The sequence below is a fragment of the Chamaea fasciata genome, unplaced genomic scaffold (genome assembly GCF_029207755.1).
Source record: "Chamaea fasciata isolate MVZ Bird 193981 ecotype frontalis unplaced genomic scaffold, bChaFas1.0.hap1 SCAF_2, whole genome shotgun sequence".
Lineage (NCBI taxonomy): Eukaryota > Metazoa > Chordata > Aves > Passeriformes > Sylviidae > Chamaea > Chamaea fasciata.
In genome coordinates, this window is record NW_027094087.1 from 97,710,973 (window position 1) to 97,720,860 (window position 9,888).

Sequence of the window (9,888 nt, forward strand, 5' to 3'; positions counted from 1 at the left end):
GTGAACCCTATGGAAAACATCTTCCCACAGAATTTAGGGCTGTCCCGCTCTCACCAACCTGGCCATGCTGTTACTGTCCCCCAGCAGCCTGACCTGGGTGTGAGCCTCCCAACCCATATCTCTACAGCACCCTGATCTGACTCAAAGTGCTTCAATTGCATTTCTCCACTTGAACTTTGCTCTGGAAAATCTCATGTTCAAATACATCCTTATGAAAAGAAGACTTTAATTCTGACTCCACAAAATACCTGCTGTATGCTTTCAAAAACTGCCAGAGCTGTGGGTGAATCCCTTCTGAATCTGATTTCCTCAGGCAGATCATAGCCTCTGGAGAGGCTGTAGAGAGTTCATCTGCTCTGGAAGAGCAGGATTTATCTTTCAATTACCAGAGGCAAATCTAGTCATGGCACTGAAACCATTCTCAACACTTACAATTCCTAAAATCATTTTATATAGAAGTTATCATTTTTGTTCTAACATATGTTATAGAGCAAACCAAAGAATGTGAACATTTCTATTCACTCTTAGAAAGCTAAATGTTCTTGATAAAGGTCAAAAAAACTTTAGAAAAGCTGACATGTCTGTTTTTGAGTAATTAATAACATCACAGATCTATCGCTGAAATAAAATTAGATGTTTGCACAAAGGAAACTGTATTTTTTTCTTAAATACATGAGGAAAAGGCAACTTGAAGGATTAACCTTCCAGCTGAAAGTAGAAAACCACATATCATGCATCACTAGCACGTTCTGGTCAGTTTCTGCTGTCAGTTCTCCTCTGCTAGTAGAGAAATAGGTCTTCAACCACATTAGTGACACTCTGGGCAAGAGTTCATAGCACTGAGCTTGGGGCAGATGTTAGGTGCGATACAGAGCAGTTCTGTACACAGTGTTCCTCTTTAAACATCACAGGTTTAAGCTTGTTAAATCCAAAATTATGTCTTCTCCTGTGCAGACTGAACATGCACCAGTACACTTGTTTTCAATTTAGCATCCTTCTCCTCTCTCCAACACAACAAAATTGTAAAATAACTGGCTCCTGTTTCTTAGTTTTTCATACCATCTTCCTTTTAATAATTTTTTTCTGCCCAATTGAGACATTTTCCAGTCATATACCCTTTAAAAAACCCAACCAAAAAAGCCAATTAAAAAAATTACAAAACAAAACCAAAAGCCAAACAAACAAAAAACATGTCCCTTATTTATTCTGCAGGTGGCTTGATACAGTTAGGTTTTGATCGATGTATTTGGTTTGGTGCCTAGGGCAGCTAGAGAAGAAGATTTTGACATTAATTCCTTGTCATCAGGCATTTTGATATATTGGAAAATATTTACTGAAGGCAGATTTTATATATTCTACAGGGTTGGGGAAATCAAATACTTGTACATGATTTCCATGGACATGATGTTTGCTGCAGGAACATGGGATAGTTTTGCAGTCACCCTACTCCAGTTATTGAGGCTGCAAGTAAGTGGCACACATGTTTATTCCTTTTTCAACAAGTTGGAATATTTCAGTATTGGTTTAGATATTTTTTAAAAGATGTAACAGCATTTAAAAATATGAACAGAACAATTCTATCAGAGTTTTAAAACAATAGTTTTCTTTTTGTATTAAACAGATACTGTCAAAACCAGAAGGACAAGTATTCAACGTCCCATGCATTGCTGCTAACATTTCCATCCTTTTTTTGCAATGCCTTGAGGGAACAATTCAAATCACAGGAACAGAGACAGCAAAGGGCAGCAAAGAAGTGTGCAACATTAATCTCAACTGAATCCTAATAAAGTCAATAGTAATTTCTCTGTAACTACAGTGGCTTTGAATCAGGTCCTCAGGGATAGCTTTGTAAAATAATGTAGGTGTCAGCATTTTTGTAGATCCCACCTGATACCCATATGCATGTTTAGATAGATGAATACTAGTGAAATTCTGCACTATCCTTCTGTCTCAGACAAGGTCAGATGTATCTGCTATTGCAGTCTGTGTTACATCTTTCTGAAGATGTTGGGCACCACTACTTTATATGAAGTGATTATGAGAAGTCATTAAATTCTTCCCTGAAAGTCAGAAGGCAAATAATATTCTTTAACCACCCATCACTATTTTTGCATGAAAGGCAAAGGCAACTCAGGAATTTCAAAGCACTTGTAAATAGAAATTTTGCTGAGCATGGTCCTACACTGGCAGGTGTCTCTGCATGTGTGAGTGGGAGATGGTGGGGGGAAAGAGAGCTGGGTGGTGTGAGAAAGCTTGTAGGAGAAGCCTACAAAGCAGCAAGAGCAGCATTGTGGGATGGGAAAAGAGTCAGCAAGAGTCTTTGCAGCTCCTGGCCAAAAAAGTCCTTGTACTAAGAAAATAAAAATATTTACTGAGGCTGAGACAACCTTTTTTGTGGACAAGAAAACAATAACTTGTCCATTCTTATGAACAAAATCTCGAAGAGCAATCAGAGTAAGAAAAATGCTGGACTCAAACCTCAGTTTCTCCAGTTAGCTGGAGTAATCTACAAAACTTTAATCTCTGGCTGGCTGTTTGGATTAAGAATTGCATGCATTGTGCCAATGTAGTCCCATCCATTCCTTTTCCAGCAGCTCCTGTGTCTTTATCTGTGATAGTTATGGTACACTTCTTTACTTTTTTCTGAGTTACTTGGGAGATCAGCTGTCATCCTGTTTCCTTTTAGTCTTGGTGTCCTTTATACTGTTAATCTGTCCAATTCCTAGATCTTAGCTGAAGCACTTGCTTTCAAGGTCAAGGTTAACTTGCTTCTGCCTTCAGTGTGTTCCCAACATCTGCATTTGAACAGAGGATGTGGAGGCATGTGCTGAGAGCCACACTTCGGTCTGTAGTATGGTCTTCTCTTAGGGAAACTCCATGGCCATATCCTGAATGCATTAGGAGGAGTGAAGATTTGGGTACACACTGCATCTGCACACCCCTGAGTTCCCACTGTGAGGAACTAGGGAACTGCAGACAGATAGGGACAATTGGTGTCCTCCAGCAGGTCCCCAGACCTGGAAGAGAAAAGTACATGATACATAATGAAGCACACCTCTTCTGGCTGTAGGCACAACCTGGGACACATGGTCTAGGCTATTGGTGATGACAATTTGTTTAAGATGCTGAATGCCAGGTACTGCTTTGCTACTTGACGACATTCTTTGCTTCAGGTGTCTGCCCTTGTTTGGCATCCTCCTGTGAGTTAGAGGTGAGTTGCTATTGTCTGGATGTCATTGTCTCCTACAATACAGTGGCAGCAGTTGCTCAGTAGGTCCATTTTTGGAGGATATTATATCGGTGGTATCTTTGTCTCTTTTTCCAGGGAGAGACAGTCCTCAAAGCTTTTGTCTAGTCATTCAGAAGGTTAGACCTGACAGTATCCTTTTAGTATTCTGGTACAGTGTTTTCTGGTTTTCCATACTTGTTTCATATAGTTTTAATTCTTTTTTTTAAATTACAATAAAGTCAGTGTCTCACAGTGGGATTTTGCATTAGTGTTTGGTTGACAGGAGAGTTTCATTAGCCTATTTATGCAAGTTCCCATTTACTTTAACTGTTCAAGCAGAACCTTGGCATAAAACTTTGATGAGGTTCATGATTTTTGTTGGCATGCAATAGACCTTCAAGATGTTCCAAAATGAATTGCACTGGCATCTGTCAAATGCTTCCATGAGCCCAGACAAATTTAAGGCTCTAAATACTGTTTGAAATCTGCCTCTAATTGAACTAAGCTCCACAATTTTTGCATGTTAAATCTGCTGTCAGTTTTTTTCTTCATTTAAAACCTGCCATATTTAAGGGCAAATGATGACTGCACTGTTTGGACTATCATTTCTAGTTTCATCCCATAGCTCATGTCCATGAAACCCAGGACCGCCTATAAATTGCAGACGCATGGGTCACAGGAGGCATTTCCTGCTTTAGCCTGGCATATACTTTTCCCATTCCAAATGATGAATACTTATCAAAATAGGGCAGAGAAGACAAACTCAGAAATATTATTCAATAACATCTTATTTTGTGCAGAATTTGCAATACTAACCCCAAACTCAGGAAAAAATGCAGAAGTCAGCTTAAGATAAAAAATCTCCTGCAAACCTTTTTATTTTCTGCTTGGCTAAAGCACTGCTGCTGAGACACTCCTGTTGCCATAAACGTGCCCCTCACATAAAGCAATCCTTAAACCCACTTTCATCCAACTGTAGCTCATGTTCCAACCTGTCTGATTATATCAGCCACACACAATATTTTTTAATAGTATGAAAATACTGTCCTGTGCCCGTGGAGAGCAGATAAGTGCTAAGACTCCTCCTTCAGAATGCAGATACAGTGGAACTGCTTTGAGATTCTCTTTCAGAGTGACTTCCCTAATGTTTTCTGAACTGAAAATGCATGGGAGTGAGCCTGGTTACTATAGCAGCTGAGTATTTGGTTAAGTATTCAGAATTTCTAACTGCACATCAGGTTTATGAACCTTGTTCAGTAAGCTAGAAGATGCTGAAAATAAAAATTTGAATGGGTGCAAACATTTTGTTGTGACAATTTTGAAATTAAATATTTTAATTTTTCATCTTGAAAATTTTTATACACAATAGGAAAGTAAACAACTCCCATTGCTGTTACTGATCCAGTAAATATGTCATATTAGATTACGTAGTACAAAGGGGAGAAGAAGTAGCTGCTCAGGAAAAATTCCGAATATTCTGTACCCTTTGCTTCTGAGAGCTGAATGTTGTCACATCCATATGCAGAGGAGGGAACTACATTCCTGTCACCACAACTCAACTATCTCATCAGCTCTGTTCCGGACTTCAAATGCTGAGCCTGGACTGAAATAAGGGGAAGTGGATCTTTTCCTGTCTTTGCCAAGTAGCAAGTTTGAATCAGCCAGAATACATTTTTGGTGAAAAAACCTCAACTGCTCAAATAATTAAGTCTGCCCTTCTAAATGAAAACTTGAATAACTTAATGTATATTAATGATCTATTTTAGGCAACTGTCATTCTTCTTTTAGGAAAAATAAAAGTGTATCATCCCACAAGGAACAGCACAACTCAGCCTTCCCCATACACAAGGAGCTTGAGTGGCCAAGTGTGAAAACCACCCAGGGGGGATTTGCACAGAACAACACTTCCTCCTTAAGACAGCTCTGCAGCTGTCAGCTGGGAACGATGCTGTAGCCAGAAAAGTCTACCACCACACTGCTTTCCTAAAATGCAGTCAAAGTGCACCAAGTGCATGGAAGCAAAGAGACAAAAATGACATTACAGAGATTCTTGCTCCCTGATAGCCTCGGGGAGGAGCTCATCACAGAGATGGTCTGTCAGCTGAGGAAATGTGCATCCCTGCACAAGATTTTTTTAATTCAAAACCTGGGATGCCAGAGGTGCATTTGAGAGTGGGGAGAGATTATTTTGGATTTCTTTGATGAATTTGGTGCTAACATTATACCTGCAGTTTAAATGCTCACTCATTGTGCTGCTCCCTCTGAAAAGCAAATTTATGTACCTTGAAAATACTTCCAAATATTTGAGCCCAAAGAATGATCCTTTAAAATGTCTCAGGTTCCTCTAATCTACCAAAATATTAGAAATATTAATATTAATATTGTTTGAAATATTACTCAGTATCTGGTAATAGAAAGAACTGCAATTTATGTTGCAGAACTTTCTAAACAAAGTTCCATTCTCTACCTCTTTAAAAAATTAAAATATTTGATTTTTTTATGTTTATTATGCTGAATATGGGGTGTGATCTGATGAAGTCTATCACTCAGACTTTTTAAATTTCAGATTTCAATCTGGACAAACCCAAGGACTCAGAATGTATGCTAGTATTTCAGGTATTTCTAATCATGGTGTGAACAACTATCACAGAATAATTTCACTCTGTTTCCATCAAAGCAGGTAACATGATGTAGAAATCCATTGGTAGCTACAGTTTCAGAAGGTTTGGCACTTTCTTAAACATTTGGAGCAAGTTCTAACAAGCTATCAGTGACTGATGTCCAGTTCAGCTAAATAAAATACCACGTCCTTGAAAACAAAGGAATAAGGTAAAGCTTAAAATATTCCACTGGAGACAATACCCTAATTGCTGCTCTGCTTCAGCAATTTATGTCCAGATAAAGCATCCATTCCTCAGATTAGACATGCTACATTTTTAGGGCAAAATGCCCCTAAAATGCCCATTTCTTGTCACAGGCTATATCTGCAACAGCATATTTCTTTAGATATAGAGCAACTAAAATTGAAAGCAACTCTCCCCCTCCTCTGACTGGCTGTGCTTTGGTTCATCATGCAGGATGGTCTTGAAACACACCATCTGGTTCCTCTTAGCTGAAACGAAGCTGGAAGACAATATGCAGAAGCACAGCTAATGTCCGTTCATTCAGTCTGAGGACCAGACTATAGCATGTCTCTAAAACAAATTACCCTGAAAAGCACATATTTTTTCTTGTATCAGACTATGTGCCAATGTCACCGATCAGTCAGTACAGGCAATGTTAAATACTGCCCTCAAAACCAGCCCAGGATAATATCTGTTCCTTTAATGCCATTTTTTTAACCCTGGGAGATAAAAACTTATTAAACCCATAAACAACTAGAATCCATGATATTTATAAAGTAGCTAACAGTTTTTCTTGTGACCTTTTCATAAATGCACGCTTTGTAAAAATAAAAATTATCTAGAATGTAATTATTAGCCCTATAGGACAAAATTATCATATTATAGGTTTTATTAATGGGCCTTTCATCCAGCTGTTCTCTCTTGAGAAAATCTGTTTTTCCCTTGAAATAAAATGTCTGCATCCAAGACTGTATGTTATGCTTGCTTTTCATGATCCTCATGGACCAGAAATCTTTTATTACCCCAAAAAATTACCATGTACTTTAGAAGAAGAAATAATCAGTTTATTCATAGTCTTTCACTGAAGCTTGAAGGTTTTAATAATATGTGGAAATAAATGATAATGCAGTCACTTTGATATTTGCCTATATTCAAAACCAAAGCAGTTTCTGATGACATCTTTAAGAAGTTCACAAATCCTAAAGAACAACCTTAATCATAATGTGTCAGGTCATTCGTATCTCATTCTTTTTCGTTTTTTGGGTTTTTTTTCAACTTAACAGGATTAGGGAAATTATATCTCAGTGGCAAGCTTCACAAAGTGTCAGGGGTTTTCATCTTTCATTGCATCACTAGGATTAAATTTTAACAGTGTTGTTCCCGCTACCAGGAGTTTGCTCTGACAATTCTATTTAGAGAACATTTATATTCTATTTATTGCTCTTACAGAACAGTACGAGTACGAACTGTTACTAAAGCAATCCTCATGGAAAAAAATGGATTCAGGAGATGGGGCTTTTGCAGATCTCACTGGCTGAACCATTCTATTTTCTTCAGCTGCTTTACCAGAGCATCTCTCCATCTTCTCTCCCCAGGAGCCAAACGTTATCTTTGCTTCACTGTATAAAGACCAGTCATAGATGGGATTTAAATATACTTTTAAATATGGAATCTCTTCATTTAAGCAGGCATTATCTGAGGTGGTATAATGCTCATTTTGGATGTGAGCCCTATATGAAAAACACGTCCTTCCAAACACTTGCTGCAATGAATTAAACACTTGAATTATTACCAGCCCTTCCCCAGCTGTTGTTTCTGCCATAGGGATTCATAGCTTGCCCCAGTGAATTGTTGTACAACTTACATTTAATTACTTCAGGATAGAAATGACTTTTAAAAAATTCTTGCAAAGTTTGACCTTTCTGGATAAAGTTATCTTTAAATTTTGAGAAAAAAAATTAGGCTGGTGGTATCTAAACCTCACAAAGTCCTTTTCTTCTCTAGTATTTCAAAATGACTAAATCTTCTACGCTGTGTTTGAAGACCTATCTGAAAATCTCTCAAAAACTGTTTCCTTAAAATAGTCAGCCTTTTCTTTTTCCTGGCATAAACTTGTAAAACAACCTTAACTTCATTATTTTTCAAAATGTTAATAATTTCACAGAAATTAATTTGCACGGTGTCACCTTGTAGATAAGACTGGTCTGTTAGACTGACTTGGTGAAAACATAACTATTTGACCCATTCAGGTACTTGCTAGGACAAAAGCATGGACTATTTTAACTGCTCTCAAACCCTGACCTAGGAAAACACTGGATATGAGCTTCAAAAGCCCCACATTCATTAACTCAGATCAGTTAATAAGCTTTGAGAATAACACCTGATTGAATTTCTTTATAAATTAAAACAGTCAGGCTGTGAATGGCAACAAATTCAATTTGTGTGATTTCAAACATTTAAGTCTGTCTATCAAACAGTATATTGGATTTTACTTTAAGTTTTGCAGTACAAGAAAATTAAAAATCTAGAACTACTCAAGTGAGCCACAATAGGCAGGACTCACAGCTCAGCTGCCATTTACTGAAAATCTCTATTTCCTGAAGGTTTTTAGCTTGCGCTGGAATGCATTAATATTAGACAACTATCTAAGCAGTAATCCTCCTGAGGTATCAGTGTTCTAAGGAAACTACTTTAAAATTTTATGGGTCAACTGGTAGATATGGGAAAGACATGCATCTTAAAGAATATCCACAACCTAACAGATTTTGGTACACCCCACATTAAACAGGTAACAATCCCCACTGAAGCATACTTACTATGCTAGATGTGAGCACCAACAAAGTGAAAGCACATGCCTTAACATCCTTCAGTACACTTACTCGTGTGAAACCAAAAGAGCAGAATTTTGGCCTTATCATGGCTGCTGATGCTTCTGGAGATTCTTGGCTCACTTCACTGATAAGGCTTGACAGGATTTCAGAGACTGATGCAGGATTGATGCAGGATGTGCTGTTGAAATAGGATGTCCTCTGTACCTTGAGCGGAGTTTCAGCATGCTAAAAGAGCCAGTCTACCTGCAGGGCTTGAAAAAACATGTAGTGAAAAGGCAAATGGACAAAATTATGACTTCATCAGATGTACACCGCCTGCTGCCCCCTTTATACCACAGGCAACAACAACCACCTGAACAACAGCCCTGGGGATCCTACGAGGCAGACAATTGCACTTGGAGGAGATAATGATCCATGAGCAGTGCAGGCCTGTGCTGAGCCCTGCTGTACTAAAGATGACTTGGCTTTGAGGACTGGTATGCCTTACCATACAATAAATGCAGCCAACCTGCCAAACCAAGGAGTCCATAGGCAGCACCTGTTTGTCACCAGCTATGATGCCAAAAGAATGTTCCTGACTTTATCTTGAAGTGAAGCAGCATGCTTTCCTACAAACATTTTTTTTGTCCCCCCCACAGTAAATATGACAGATAGAGTTGCTTTGCTTCTAAGAAAATCCTGCAAAAATTCTGAAGATGACTGCTGGTGGACGTGACCACAGATGGGAAGTTTGGGCAAAGTGCCATGGCAGGGCCAGAGGTCTATCTTACATTGTATCTTTGGAGGTTCCCAGCATCAGAGGGAGCATAAGATATGATAAGTTGTTATCCCTTTTGTGGAATATTAAAAACGTTGTTAAATTTTCTGATAGTGTTTTTGCCTTTATTTCTAAGAACAGAAAACAATCAGTACTTCCTGATACCAAACAGAAACTATCTGATCTGGTGTGCACAGATTCATAGGATTTCCTATTACTGTTATTAGCATTATTTTGACAGAAATCACAAATCATTTTCTGAGATGCCCTCTATACCTGCTGCTCCTGCCCAGCAAAGGGCCTGGCTATGAGCCCATGGCCACAGAAAATACTCCTGGTGACACAGGTACTGTGTAGGACACCAGGAGGCAGCGCTGACTGACCAGAGGCACCAAGCTTCACCCACCTGCGATCTGGCCAGGAGGGAAGGGGAAGAAGAGGCTCCTG

At 38.6% G+C, this 9,888-nt stretch overlaps 1 long non-coding RNA gene across 1 annotated transcript; it reads right to left on the bottom strand.

Moving 5' to 3' along the window:
• Positions 1 to 1,519: 1,519 nt before the first annotated feature.
• On the bottom strand, positions 1,520 to 8,921 carry LOC136286080 (uncharacterized). The gene is made up of 2 exons (XR_010719739.1): positions 8,733 to 8,921; positions 1,520 to 3,017 (listed from the first exon to the last, which is right to left on the bottom strand). It is a non-coding gene; the product is annotated as an uncharacterized lncRNA (long non-coding RNA).
• Between the last annotated feature and the right edge of the window lie 967 nt (positions 8,922 to 9,888).